The following is a 15,978-nucleotide window of genomic DNA, read 5'->3' on the forward strand; positions in this document are numbered from 1 at the left end:
CATGCGTGCATGAACACTTGTGTGTATGTGGGACACTTCTGTGCATGTGCAGAAGTGTCCGGATGGGTAGGTGGGTGGGTGGGTGGGTGGAGCCTCCCATCACTGCCACTACCCAACTCTGCCTCTCTCCGTTCCTTTTTAACGTCTACCTGAAGCTGCTGGGTGAGATCATCCATCACCATGGGATGAGGTCTGAATTCGTATGATACCCATTTGTACATCTCTGATCCTGGTGATCTACCGTAGGTGATGCTGTGGGTTCCTCTTTTGCAGTACTTGAATATTGTGAGGAGCTGGATTGGGAACAGAAACAAACCCTTGGGACTGGTTACCTGAGGGGTGCCTTTTTCCAAGAGTCTCTGTCCCTCCAATTGATCTAGGACTGGCAGGGGAGGGAGGCGGAAACCAGGCCATGCGAGCATAGGCCCAGTGCAATGTTGACTTGCACTAGCAGTGGAGCAATGTGCATGCAGCTCAATTTGCATAAGCAGCGGGATGCCACACGCATGTGCAGAAGCAGCTCGGTTTGCCCCAGTTAAGCTGCGCATGCATGCGCACACGAGCCGGCTTGCAGCGCGTGCAAGTTGAGCTGCTCACACATGCGTGCATACTAGCCTGCCGCTTGCACAGCCCCATTCTAAATAGGCCATGGCCCGAGGATAGGGGACCCCTGGTGTAGCAGATTTAGTATGCTGCAGGTCCCATCAGCTAAAGAGTATCAACTGGCTGGGATGAGAAAACTGACCTTTTCTGCACTAGCCCCTGTTTTGTGGAAAATCCTTCCATTGGAGATTAGAATGGTCCCAAACCTGTTAGCCTTTCCTAAAGCTCTAAAGACCTGGCTGTGTTCCATGCCTGTGATGCTGAATGTGCTTAAGGTACTGGTACCGTCTCCTGGCTCTATTGCTAGCTGCCTAACTATCTCAGCTGCTGTGCATATTTCTTTTGAATGCTTTTTTTCATTGTTTTCATTGTTTTAAATGTTTCTATAGTTTTATTTTGGTATAGGTTTTATTATTAATTTGATGCCGCTCAGAGTTATTGATTGAGATGTGCAGCTCTAGAAATTGGATGGATGGATGGAATAAAAGGCTTCAACTGAATCCTGGTAAGAGGGAGTGGCTATGGGCAGGGACCTCTTCTATATCTAGCAGGGGTGGATTCCTGCCAGTTCTAACCTCTTCTATAGAAGAGGTTCCACAAATCTACAGTGCCATTTAGAACCGGTTCCAGCTCCCTCCCCCCGCCCGTCCGCACATCATCAAGATGAAGAGCGAGAGGAGGAATTCTCCACAAGAGAAGTCCACAAGTCTTAAAGCTGTCAACTTTGAACACCCCTGGGGTTTTTTTCTAAAGGGTTAGGGGTGCAAGGGTCTTATAACTTGAGAGCTTTATGACTTGCATGCTTCAAATGCCAGAGTTTCTGAGCCAACATTTTGGTTGCTAAGCAAGAGCGTTGTTAAGTGAGTTTCACCACATTTTACAAGTTGGTCACACCCACCCAGTCACATGGCCGGCAAGCCACTCCCACCTGGTCACATGGCCGGCAAGCCACTCCCACCTGGTCACATGGCCGGCAAGCCACTCCCACAAAGCAGGCCACAACTACAGAAGAGGTTCTAAAAAAAAATTTGAAACCCACCATTGATATCCAGGGTGTGCCATTTTTGGTCTTGGGAAGGCTTGCAGTGCTCCAGGTGGACTCAGGTGAAATTGGGGTACCTCCTGTATTCAGAATGTTTACTTTAGGACAGGGGTGTCCAAACTTGGGAACTTTAAGACTTGTGGACTTCAACTCCCAGAATTCCCCAGCCAGCATGGCTGGCTGGGGAATTCTGGGAGTTGAAGTCCACAAGTCTTTTTTATTAAAATATGGAACGCTTCACGAATTTGCGTGTCATCCTTGCGCAGGGGCCATGCTAATCTTCTCTGTATCGTTCCAATTTTAGTATATGTGCTGCCGAAGCGAGCACGAAGTCCACAAGTCTTAAAGTTCCCAAGTTTGGACACCCCTGCTTTAGGAGAAGGTGGGCAGTCATGGCTAAAGGGGCCTTTGGACAACTTCATGTTGTGCTCTAGTTGTTCCTGTTTTGAATTGAGAAAACCTTCTTTCCATCACTCATGCCCTGGTCGTCTCCCATATGGTCTATTGCAATTCACGCTATATGGTGCTACTCTTGAAGTGTATCCAGAAGCTTTAGCTTCTGCAAAATGTGGGAGCCAAACAGTTTTAGGCCTGAGGGAGGCACAAGTGAACAGTTCTGCTAAACTGTAAAAAGGATCAAACTATGTGTATTAAATCTACATTTGAAAGTAATCTGGGTCAATTATGAATATTCTCCTTTGAAGTCAAGATACTTCCTCAGCAGGAAGCCCATTTTATTGTAACATAACAAAGATAATGCTGCATAATGTCCTGCATCAGAAAAAAAGTATCACACTCCTATATTAACAAAGGCACTACAAATAACTTTTAAGTGGATCAAAATCTCTTGTTTGTAATAAGCAAACAATAGGAATGCTTAGGGTCAAGGCATCCTTTGAACAAATTAAGCTCCCAGTAGAATGAGAAGGCATTATCTTTGCCAAGGTTTTATATTATTCACCTATGGCTTGCCTCCAGAAGCTGTGGGTGTTCCATCATTGGAGGTTTTAAAGAAGAGATGGGACAGCCATTTGTCTGAAACGGTATAGGCCCAAGGTCTCCTGCTTCAGCAGGGGGTTGGACTAGAAGACCTTCAAGATCCCTTCCTTTTATTCTATTAAAAGATCTTTCCAAGTGAGCAGATAGTAAAGCCTATATATTAGGACAGGGCCATTGGTTATTTACTGGTTCCAAATGATGTCTTTGGATAAAAGGTAGGGAAAATGTGCTAGTTGTTCCTGACTCTAGGGGGCAGTGCTCATCTCCGTTACAAAGCCGAAGAGCCAGCGCTGTCTGAAGACGTCTCTGTGGTCATGTGACTGGCATGACTAAATGCCGAAGACGCACGGAACGCTGTTACCTTCCCACCAAAGGTGGTTCCTATTTTTCTACTTGCATTTGTACATGCTTTCAAACTGCTAGGTTTGCAGAAGGTGGGACAAGTAACGGGAGCTCACTCCATTACGCGGTGCAAGGGTTTTGAACTGCTGACCTTTCTGATTGACAAACGTAGTGTCTTAGCCACTGAGCCCCTGCGTCCTATGTCTTTGGATAGCCTCTCCTAAATGTACAGTGATAAATCATTCATGCAAACAGTCCTCCAACAATCTGTAGCTTGAATAATCTCTGTGGCTTGGTGGGAAATCATAAAAAGAAGGGGTGGTAGAATATAGTCCCTTTCTAAGGGTACAAAAGCTTCTTCATCTAATGATTACAAACAGAATGCTAGAAATTGCTTTTAGAAAAAAGTGTGACCTATTTTGGTCTCCAGTCAAATTCAACCAATTAAATTGTAGGCTATGATCTTGGTACAATTGCATGCAGAAGCTGCCATTTTATGAGAAAAGTATGATTTGCTGGTTATTACTGAGTCCTGCATGATTTGGGCCCATGTGACATGACGTAAGGCCTTCATCTACACAATTCCCATCACTAATCTAATTAGATATATGTCTGTGTGTGTGTGTGTGTGTGTGTGTGTATGTGTGTATGTATGTATGTATGTATGTATGTATGTATGTATGTGTATATATATATTTGTTTTCTGAGGTTTTCGCGGGTGTTTGTATGTACGTCTTTGGTTGTTCGGGTTTTCTCCCGCGTAGAATTGGAAGTATCTTCACGACGTTTCGATGAAGTCTCATTCATCATCTTCAGGCTGGTGCTTCCGGCTTGGTGCTTCCAGGTGCTTCCAATTCTACGCGGGAGAAAACCCGAACAACCAAAGACAGACGTACGTACACACACACACACACATATATATACATATACATATGCATACATACATACATACATACATACATATTTGTGTTACATATATGTGCTAATTAGCTCAAAATAGATCTATACTAGTCTCCCTTTATTTATTTATCAGTACAAATACAACACACACACACAGACACACACACACATACATATATATACATATACATATACACATATATACACACGATAATTAGATATAATTATCTAATTTCTTATATTTTAAGCATTATATATTAAGAGCCCCAAATAATGATGTATTTTGCATTGTGTTTCTTTTTAAAAAATCCACACAGCCACAAAACAATTCATTTAGGTCTGAGGATTTTTTCCCCCTTGTTTTTATTTTTTTCATTCGCCACTTATGGAAGGCAAGACTCACTTGGTTGATCTCAAAAAGTTAAATAGGGTGAAATCTGCTTAACTTTTGAGATCAGCTAAGTCATTGTTTCTTAACTCAACAACTGCAAAATGTGTGGGCTTCAATCCCCAGAATTGCTGGCTGGGGGAGTACCTTTTAATAACCACAATTGGGCCCAACAACTCTGTCTTTAAGCGACATGGTCGCTAAGCAAAACATCGTGTACCCGTGCAGTCCTACAACCTCACTTCTGCTTCGGTCATTAGTTACCAGATTAAATGAGACATCGTGTGATGACAAATTGCCATTTTACTGCAAGCTTTTCCATTGAGTTTGCTTGTCATTTGACTTTGCTTGTCAGAAGTCAGCTGTGAAGCCTACATATGCAAACACAAGTTTGCAATGGTCATAAGCCTGACCAAGGTTGACTCAGCTTTCCATCGTTCCATCTTTCTGAGGACCCAGATTATTGGGGGCAATATGCTGACACTGTAAATCACTTAGAGAGGGCTGTAAAGCAGGGGTCCCCAGACCACGACCAGGCTGTGGCCTGTTCGGAATGGGGCCAGGTGAGCAGCTGGCCAGTGCAGAAGCGCAGCTCGACTTGCATGGGCGGAGGCACAACGTGCATGCATGCAGCCTGACTTGCACAAGCGGAGACCCGGTGTGTGCCTCCATGCCAGCTTGCAGTTTGAGTGAGAAGGGCTGCCAAGCTATAATGGTTGGGGACCGCTGCTGTAAAGTACTGTGAAGTGGCATATAAGCCTAAGTGCTAGTGCTATTAATGCCTGATTGGAAGTGCCCAAATCTCAATCACATGACCATGAGGATGCTGCAATAGTCATAAATGTGAGAGTGACTTTTTCAATGCCAGTGTAACATCAAACAATCACTAACCAGGGCAGTTGTTCTGACCCAGCTCCCCAAACAAGACAAACCCTCTGACCTAAACTCAAAAGATTCCTTTATTGGGAATGCCAGCAGTCCTGGCAAAAAGCTTATCCTGCAGGCTAACAAGTCCATCTGTCCTGAAGAAGAATAGTTGTCTGCTACATCTATTCATCTCTGCCCCCTGCCTTTTAGCCTCAGAGCTACGGTGGGGCCTCATTAGCAGCGGTAGCTCTTCCTTCCCAGGATCAGCCCACAGCTTTCCACTGCTCTCCTCTCCTCTGCCTTCTGTGCAGCCATGCGTCAGGCACTGGACCCAGCTGTTTCTCTTCTTCTTCATCAATCACCTCCAGACCTGGGGGCTGTTGACCTTCCATCTAAGGGCTGATGGATGGCCCAGGCTCTGCCTCTGTCTCTCTCTCTCTCTCTCTCTCTTCCAGCTCCATTCTCTCTTCCCTCTCAGAGCTCCCAGGTTGCCTTGACACTGAGCCTGACGCCTCCTCCTCCTCGTCTGATTAGGCTGCTGGTGGGGCCTGCACCTGCTGCAACGCTCCCGGACGGAGGACCTAGTAGCCGCTTGGAATAGGGCGGCTTCTGGGGCCTTGGACCGGGTAGCGCCTTTGCGGCCTCTCCTGCGGCAATGAACCACCCTGGCTCCTTGGTTTACCGAGGAGCTGAGGGTGATGAAACGCCACAAGAGATGCCTAGAAAGCAGATGGAGGTCCTCACGCTCCGAATCTGACCGAACACAGATAAGAGCCTATTTACGGACCTACCTTGTGGCACTGAGAGCAGCCAAACGTAGACACTGTGCCGCTCTTATTGCGTCCGCAGATAACCGCCCTGCCGCCCTGTTTCGGGTGACCCGCTCCCTCCTATCACAGAGGCCGCGGGAAGCCCCTTTGCAGGGTAGAGCAGAGGAGTTTGGGGAATATCTGCAGGACAAAATCACTAAGATCCGGAGTGGATGGGCCCCCTTCAGTGGACCAGGGGAGACGTCGGAGGCAAATCTTGAGGCACCACGCTGGGAGGAGTTTGACTCTGTTGCCCCCGAGGATTTGGACAGGTTGCGTGGGTGACTGCGAGCCACTACATGTTTATTGGACCCGTGTCCCTCCTGGCTTGTACTGGCATCCTGGGAGGTTACACGAGGCTGGCTCCTGGGTCTTGTGAACGCTTCATTGGAGGAGGGGTCCTTACCGGCCGCCTTGAAAGAGACAGTGGTGAGGCCCCTACTCAAGAGGCCTTCCCTGGACCCGGCGGAGCTAGCTAATTATCGTCCCGTCTCCAACCTTCCTTTTTTAGCGAAGGTTGTAGACAGTGTGGTGGCACAACAGCTCCCACGTCACCTGGAGGAAACCGACTATCTAGACCCGCGCCAGTCCGGCTTCCGGCCCGGTCACAGCACGGAGACGGCCTTGGTCGCGTTGGTGGATGATCTCTGGAGGGCCAGAGATAGGGGCTGTTCCTCTATCCTGGTCCTATTAGACCTATCAGCGGCCTTCGATACCATCGACCATGGTTTCTTATTGCGCCGGCTGGAGGGGGTGGGAGTAGGGGGCACCGTTTTGCGGTGGTTCTGCTCCTACCTTTCCGACCGGACGCAATGTGTGTTGGCAGGGGAGCAGAGGTCGACCCTGAGGCCGCTCACTTGTGGGGTGCCGCAGGGGTCGGTCCTCTCGCCCCTCCTGTTCAACACATACGTGAAGCCGCTGGGTGAGATCATCCGTGGTTTTGAGGTTGGATACCATCTGTACGCTGATGACACACAGCTGTACATCTCCACCCCAAACCACCCCAACGAGGCCGTCGAAATGATGTCCCGGTGCTTGGAAGCCGTTCGGGTCTGGATGGGGGACAACAGACTCAGACTCAACCCTTCCAAGATGGAGTGGCTGTGGCTACCGGCGCCCCGGTTCAACCAGTGGACTCCATCGCTGGTCATAGGGGGCGAACAACTGCCCCCCGTGGAACGGGCGCGCAATTTGGGCGTCCTCCTTGATGCCCGGCTGTCGATGGATGACCATGTGGCAGCCGTGGTGAAGGGGGCGTTCCACCAGGTTCGCCTGGTGTGCCAATTGCGCCCCCTATTGGACCGGGACGCCTTACGCACAGTCACTCATGCGCTGGTGACGTCTCGCCTGGACTACTGCAACACTCTCTACATGGGGCTCCCCTTGAGATGCACCCGAAGACTACAGCTAGTTCAGAATGCGGCCGCGCAGGCTATCATGGGGAGGACCAGATACTCCCATATAACACCACTCCTGCGCGAGCTGCACTGGCTGCCTGTGGTTTTTCGGGTGCGTTTCAAGGTGTTGGTTACTATCTTCAAAGCGCTCCATGGCACGGGACCTAGTTACCTGCGGGATCACATCTCACCTCATACATCCCTGCGACCAATCCGCTCCCACAGGGAGGGACTCCTCCAGGTACCATCCACTAAGCAGTGTCAACGGGCGGCGCCCAGGAGTAGAGCCTTCTCTGTGATGGGCCCGACCCTCTGGAATGTCCTCCCCCCCGATATTAGAACTACTACCGACCTCCGCTCCTTCCGACAGAAACTTAAGACCCACCTGTTCCAATTAGCTGGCTTAGCTGATTTATAGTCCCACTTTCAACCTCCTGGCAAACATCTTATTTTGGGTAGTTTTTAAGGGTAATTTTTAATTTTTATTCGACTTTTAATTTATTATTGTACAGTGCATATCCTACCTCCTCCGTCTATCTATGTATCTATGTATATCTATATTTTTGTATCTACATTGTTTTTAATATGACTGTACACTGCCCCGAGTCCTGTTTAGGAAAGGGTGCGGTCTATAAATTAAAGTATTATTATTATTATTATTATTATTATTATTATTATTATTATTATTATTATTATTATTATTATTATTAGTCCTTAAGTGAAGACTACCTGTGTAAGGATAGATACCTGCAACCTCAATGCACCGACTTGAGGAAGATTTTACCTTTTGTTTTGCTAAAAGGAGTGGTTTTTTTTTTGTTGCAAAATTTTTATTGGTTTTAAAATATACAGGGAAGGGTAAAAGGGTGTACAAGAAAAATTTTTGCAGCTTCCATACTGGTGGCGAGAATCTCCCCTAGAAACTCACAAATTTAACAATCTTAGGACTAAAATATAAAAGAAAGCATCAGAACAAATGTAACCATTATTATCAAACATGTGCTCTACTATTTTTTCTCTGTTACTTTTGTAGTATCAACAATTACAATTATTCCAAATACATTCATTTTTGTGATCTAAGCCTTTTCGATATTGCTTCTTCTTCCCTGCCCCTTGGGAGGGCCTCAGCGCCCCCCACCCCCTCCTTGTCTTGCGTCTTGCTGTCCTTTTCCCTACTCCCACTAAGTTCCTCCTCTGGGGGGGAAAGATTCTTTTTAATCTTGAATTGTATTAATTCTGATCCTGTTTCCCTCCCAGAAGACCATCATCCCCTCTGGTAACAACCATTTAAACCAGACCCCCATGTTGTATAATCTTTTTGATAAGGGGGAACATTTCTTCCTTCTCTCTCTTATTTTTTTGGGGAGTGTTTTTGTTAACCATGAGCTAAGCTACAGAAGCCACTTCTTCCTTTGCAGATAGAAAACACCATTTCCCAAATTTCTGTTTTAAGAGACTAAAAGGGAGCTGGTTTGGCTACAACTGAGAGAAGGTTGGAGCTTTCCAAAGTGATTAAGAGATTCTACCTCTTCCGTACAATTCAGACACTCCTTGTTAAGCTCAGTCGACTTGGTACTAATTAGGACTGCCGCCCCCTTCATTTCAATGTTCTGTCTTCATTTCCATTTTTAACTTTTATTTCTAATTTGGAATGTTTCATGAAACGTGGCAGCAAAAGAACACTTCGGAGCCAAACATATCCCATAACAACAGCATTCAATGATAGATAGAAAGAAAATAAACGCATACAAAATGCTCTCATATGTTATTTGTGTATCCTATGACAATCTCAACATAGCTCATTTATCTATTAACAAGCCACATCAGAAAGAATTGTGTCGAAGTAAGGAGGAACGTTTTTGGTATTTCAAGGTTCATGCCTTTTCCAGCTTTTGCCAGATTTTTAAAAAATAAAGTAATATTGTTGGTTTTCATTTCATTGTGGATTTGCCACCTAACAATGACATCAATAGACAGTATTAACTTTCTTTCACACATACGCAATTGTCTTGGTATGTAATGTTATACCAAAAAAGAATATGATTTGCCATAATAATAATACTATCAATTTGCCAAAATGAAATTCAATGTGGAGAAAAGTAAAGTCCTACATTTAGGTTAAAAAAAACCAAAAGTACACATATAAACTGGGTGAAACCAGGCTTAATAGCAGTAGCAGTGAGAAGGATCTTGGAGTCTTACTGGACAACCAGCTAAATATAAGCAAGTAGCATGCAGCGGCAGCCAGAAAAGCCAATGCAATCCTAAATTGCATTAATAGAGGGATACAATTAAGAGCAAGTGAGGTACTAATACTACTCTATAAAGCCATAGTAACACCATATCTAGAGTACTGCATTCAGTTTTGGTCACCACAATGTAAAAAAGACTCTAGAAAGAGTGCAGAGAAGAGCAACAAAGATGATTAGGGGACTGGAGACTAAAACACACGAAGAACGGTTGCAGGAACTGGGTATGTCTAGTTTAATAGAAAGAAGGACTAGGGGAGACATGATAGCAGTGTTCCAATATCTCAGGGGTTGCCATAAAGAAGAGGGAGTCAAACTATTCTCCAGGACACCTGAGGGTAGAACAAGAAGCAATGGGTGGAAACTAATCAAGGAGAGAAGCAACTTAGAACTGAGGAGAAATTTCCTGACAGAACAATTAATCAGTGCAACAGCTTGCCTCCAGAAGTTGTGAATGCCCCAACACTGGAAGTCTTTAAGAAGATGTTGGATAGCCATTTGTCTGAAACGGTATGGGGTTTCCTGCCTAGGCAGGGGGTTGGACTAGAACACCTCCAAGGTCCCTCCCAACTCTGCTATTGTATTGTATTACTGCATCCAGTTTTGGTCACCGCTCTATAAAAAAGATGTTAAGACTCCAGAAAAAGTGTAGGGAACAGCAACCAAGATGATTAGGGGACTGGAGACTAAAACGGTTTCAGGAACTGGGCATGGCTAGTCTAGTGAAGAGAAGGACCAGGGGAGACATGCATGCAGCCTGACTTGCACAAGCGGAGACCCGGTATGCAAGTGTGCCTCCATGCCAGCTTGGACTAGAACACCTCCAAGGTCCCTCCCAACTCTGCTATTGTATTGTATTACTGCATCCAGTTTTGGTCACCGCTCTATAAAAAAGATGTTAAGACTCCAGAAAAAGTGTAGGGAACAGCAACCAAGATGATTAGGGGACTGGAGACTAAAACGGTTTCAGGAACTGGGCATGGCTAGTCTAGTGAAGAGAATATAAATTTATAAATAATAAATAAATTTGAATTTATTAGCCGCTCCCTTTCCAGGCAGGACTCGGGGCGGCGTACAATGGGCATATAGAACATAAAAACATGTATACAAACACATAAACATACAAAAATACAGAGACACACATGCACGGAGGAGGTAACCAATTACAACATTTAGACAGTTAAAATCCCCATTAAAATACCCAATTGTAAAAAACCCAATGTACAATTAAAATTTAAAATTTAAAAAGACAGTCAGGAGGAGTGAGAAAAAATTACGGTTGAGCCAGGCCAGATAATTGAAAGAGGTGGGTCTTCAGCTGTACACGGAAGGAGCGGAGATCGGAAGTGATCCTGATGTCACGGGGGAGGTCATTCCACAGGGCTGGGCCCATCACAGAGAAGGCTCTGCTCCTGGGTGTCGCCCCCCGACACTGTTTGGTGGACGGCACCCGGAGAAGTCCCTCTCTGTGTGAACGAATTGGTCGTAGGGATGTGTGAGAAGGACCAGGGGAGACATGCATGCAGCCTGACTTGCACAAGCGGAGACCCGGTATGCAAGTGTGCCTCCATGCCAGCTTGCAGTTTGAGTGAGAAGGGCTGCCAAGCTATAATGGTTGGGGACCGCTGCTGTAAAGTACTGTGAAGTGGCATATAAGCCTAAGTGCTAGTGCTATTAATGCCTGATTGGAAGTGCCCAAATCTCAATCACATGACCATGAGGATAGCAGTGTTCCAATATTTCAGGGGCTGCCACGGAGAGGAGGGGGTGAAGCTGTTTTCCAAAGCAACTGAAGGGCAGACAAGGAATAATGGATGGAAACTGACCAAGAAGAGATTCAACTTAGAAATAAGGATGAACTTTCTGACAGTGAGAACAATCAACTGATGGAACAGAAGTCGCCTTCGGAAGTTATGGGAACTTCATCAGTGGAAGCTTTTAAGAAGAGATTGGACTGCCATTTGTTAGAAATGGTGTAGGGTCTCCTTGAGCAGGGGGTTGGACTAGATGACCTATAAGGTCCCTTCCAACTCTGTTAATCTGCATTCAAAAATATTTTAGTATTGCTGCCATTTTGGAGAGGGAGGGAGAGAGGGAGGAATTCACCTTGCTGATTGTAGCAAGTAGAAGCTGTCTATCAGTTGTCTAATACAGTCTATTGCCAAGTTCTTGATATGGGAAGTATTTGCAGGTAAATACGGATATTCCTATTGCCTCCAAACACAACCCTCTAATAGGAAACTCAGACTAAATCAACACGTCTCAGCAATGTGGCAAGGCAACAGGTTTATGTATCAATCATAGCAGCTTTTAAAGTTTAAAAAAAAACCACTAGGAGCCACGAAGACAAGTATTAAAATGTTAATGTGGAGATATAAAAAATGTGACCGCCTTGAGCAAGTAACTTGCAGGCTGATCAGCCACAGGCAGCCTCAACACATGAAGTCCTCAGGGATTCGGGTTCCTGAAGTCAACGTATCTTTTCTGGGAAGCCAAGTTTCTTGTGACCTGAAAGCTAATCAGTCTTTTTTACTTCCGTTAGCTCTTTATTCTCCTTGTACTTAAACTCTGCTCTTTCGTATCTCTCACTGTGAAAGTCCCCTTCCTACTCTCATGCGATAGCCTGGCAATGTACAGATACAGTTCAACAATGAGGAAGAATGAAAGGATAAAACTAGAAGGACACTTTGATTCCTACTATGCAGACGAATGCAGTGGGGGGGGGGATTAAATTTTTTTTTACTACTAGTTCTGTAGGCGTGGCTTGGTGGGCGTAATGTGGCTTGGTGGGCATGGCTTGGTGGGTGTGGCTGGGGAAGGATACTGTAAACTCTCCATTCCCTCCCCACTCCAGGGGAAGGATACTGTAAAACCTCCATTTCCTCCCCACCCCAGGGGAAAGATACTGTAAAACCTGCATTCCCTCCCCACTCCAGGGGAAGGTTACTGTAAAAATGTCCATTCCCTCCCCACTCCAGGGGAAGGATACTGTAAAATCTCCATTCCCTCCCCACTACAGGGGAAGGTTACTGCAAAATCCCCATTTCCTCCCAATCAGCTGGGACTTGGGAGGCAGAGAATAGATGGGGCAGGGCCAGTCAGAGGTGGTATTTACTGGTTCTTCAAACTACTCAAACTTTCTGCTACCAGTTCTCCAGAACTGGTCAGAACCTGCTGAATACCACCTCTGGTATGTTACATTATCCTTTAGAGAGAAATTGCTTTAATCAAAAATTATTATTTTTTTTAAAAAAATGTTCCAGTCCTTTCAAGGAAGTCACCTGGCTCCACAATTTGGAACCAGCCACCATCATTTATTGCAGCAAGTACCTACAGATTGGCGTTCTCCAGTTTTGGCTTTTTACTCTGAACTTCTTAACCTAAACCCTGAAGCTCTTTTCTGGAGTCTGTTCGGCTTTTCTTTACTGATCATTAATCATTAATTGTAGCAGAGAAGGACACAGGGGAGCTCTTCCCTGGATCCAACTCACTATCCACAAGCAGTAGAGAAGCAAGTTAATGGGCTGGGAAACTGAATTTCTAAGCAACTGCAGTGTAGAGAAATGCAGTTCCAAAATGCTGCAGTTGTAGTCAAACTGAGCAAGGGGAGTGAGCATGGGGGAGGAAATGACTCCAAAGGTGTGCTTGTCTTCACATATTGAACATCTTTGTTCCTTAATAAGGGAGTGACAAGATCCAGATCAGACCAGATTAACTTTATTAATCTAATAAAAAAACCCACATGTAATATTACAGAATATAAAATATGAACAGATATCGCAGTGTATACTGTCAAGTGCAAACACTCCTTGGATGTTCATTCTTCAGGTTCTGCTGTAGTTTGCCAACAGAGAACAAAACTTTGATATGCTCAGATATATTCTTATCTGATAGTACTGTATGCTTTTTAATTAAAGTAAGTCTGAGCATCTTGGATAATTGCAAAGCCATAATGCAGTAACAAATGTCTGCATAAAACTGACCGTAAAGGAAGGCATGAACTGTTGATTCATACCCACCTGAGTATAATCACAAAAAAACCCAAAATCATGGAACTTGTAGAGTTTGCAAGGTGTCTCAAAGATCATTTAGTCCAACCCTCTGTAATTTGTAGGAACAAGAGTTTAGCCATCAATGAGAGATGCCTGTCCAGCCTCTTTTTAAAAACCATCCAGATGGAGAACTGCAGAAGAAAGGAGGACAGAGTTGGGCTATTGCCAAGATGACATTCATATAAGAGACTGAGTCCAGGGAAGGAATATAACCTCAGTATACAATTCAGACAACACCCTCCATAGTTCTCACAAAGCAGGGTGATGAGGAGGAAAGCACATTCAGACTGGCAAGATTATGTTATTATCACTTGACAATACAAGTGTGTTCTTTGTCTGATCTGCTTTTAAAGGGTAGACCAAAACCCATAAACCTTCATAGAAAGAATGTTCCATTGTTGTACAGATCCAATTGCCAGGACATTTTCTCATATGGTTAAACAAATGTTGGTAGCTGCAACATATACAGTACCTGCTATTTTGGTCTTAGAAGGCCATAGATAACAATCCTTGACCTTCTTCTCCACAACTACTGCTGCTGCTTCTTCTTCTTCTTCTTCTTCTTCTTCTTCTTCTTCTTCTTCTTCTTCTTCTTCTTCTTCTTCTTCTTCTTCTTCTTCTTCTTCTTCTTCTTCTTCTTCTTCTTCTTCCCCTTCCCCTTCCCCTTCTTCTTCCTTTTTTGTTTGGTATCTAAACATTGATTAGCTTAAATGGACTCCAGAGGACAGGAAGGCCTGGAGGAACGTTGTTCATGGGGTCGCGATGGGAGGGACATGACTTCGCAATTAACAAAAACAAAACATTGGTATTGAATTTCCCCTAATTCCTCTTTTATGTAGACTGAAATTCCCTCAGCCAATCCTCGCTGGGCATTTTCTGAATGTCCCTGTACCATCTTGTTGCCTATCTGGAAATGCTGTATATCCATATACAGTATTTTCTTTCATGTCTATTCCATGACCGATGTAGGAAGGGTGTTGAAATGGGCTAATGCCCTTCTGAATTTATGATTTGTGATATGATTTAGGTTCTGTGCTGCTTTTAATTTTACAAAAGGCCTCTTTGCAAATATGCCTCTGGGAAGAGACGGCTATCCATACTGGCTTTCCAAGTACCTGCTGTCTAAGCACAAGCTTGGCCTCCTCACATCCCAGCATCAATATCAGCTCACTGGAGAAGCCATAACAGTTCAGTTTCTTGGCAAAGAGTTTTTTCCAGCTGGAGTTAAAAGTCTCAGCTAGTATTAAGAAGACTAATCCAACTTGGCAAAGGATAACCTGAGCCAGTACTGCATGCAAAGATGTTTTAGCCAGAACCTGCTGGTGCTTGCTTCCTGACAGAATGCCGAGTTTGAAACAAAGCAAGCAACAACCTGAAGTAGAAAAAAAATATGGACTGCATGCTCTCCCATGCAGCCATATTACATAGTTAAATGGCTATATTTGCAGGATTCTAACTAAGCTTTATTTAATAGGTGGGAATATGCCTTAGTTGCAAATAGTGTTAATGAAGTGAGTATAAATTTAGCTCTGACAAAGTGAAATTATTTTAAGGCTAAGCGCATTGAATTACTAGTTCAGGCAGATATTTTATCTCCCAATATTCTGGAAAACCGTAAAGTAAAAGTAAAGGTTCCCCTCACACATAAGCGCTAGTCGTTCCAGACTCTAGGGGGCAGTGCTCATCTCCGTTTCAAAGCCAAAGAACCAGCGCTGTCCAAAGACGTCTTTGTGGTCATGTGACCGGCATGACTTAATGCCGAAGGCGCACGGAACGCTGTTAACTTTCCACCAAAGGTGGTTCCTATTTTCTGCTTGCATTTTTACATGCTTTCGAACTGCTAGGTTGGCAGAAGCTGGGAAAAGTAATGGGAGCTCACTCCATTACGTGGGACCAGGGATTCAAACTGCTGACCTTTCTGATGAACAAGCTCAGCATCTTAGCCACTGAGCCACCTACATGTTTAAAGGTGTTTTATTTGTTTACCATCCAGTTGCCAACTCCAGACTTGAATGTGTTTGGAGATCTTTGCCTTATCACAGCTAATCTTGAAGACCTCCTCTCTAGTACAGTATGAAACAAAGGAGAGCATAGCTCTCTCATATTTACTAGCAATCTTACTCCATTGTTGGCATAGAGTCACATCAATGTGTGTCTACTTGTTAGTTTTGGGAGATGCTAAGCAGGATTGATTAGGTACAGAACAAATAAATTAATATATTTATTACATTTATATTTTAGTCAGTGGGCTTAAGGAAAGGTAAACTGTGTCTTTGCCTGCTACATTAATTTATTTGATTTCTCTCCACCCTCCTTTGCTGGCCATTTCA

General features: G+C 44.6%; 1 protein-coding gene across 1 annotated transcript in view; it reads right to left on the reverse strand.

Moving 5' to 3' along the window:
• Window positions 1-15,978, reverse strand: part of MDGA2 (MAM domain containing glycosylphosphatidylinositol anchor 2) — a 624,733-nt gene that overhangs the window by 578,545 nt on the left and 30,210 nt on the right. The gene's annotated exons all lie outside the window — the stretch shown is intronic.

Source organism: Natrix helvetica, assembly GCF_964273705.1.
Source record: "Natrix helvetica genome assembly, chromosome: 1".
NCBI classification, from domain to species: Eukaryota; Metazoa; Chordata; class Lepidosauria; order Squamata; family Natricidae; genus Natrix; species Natrix helvetica.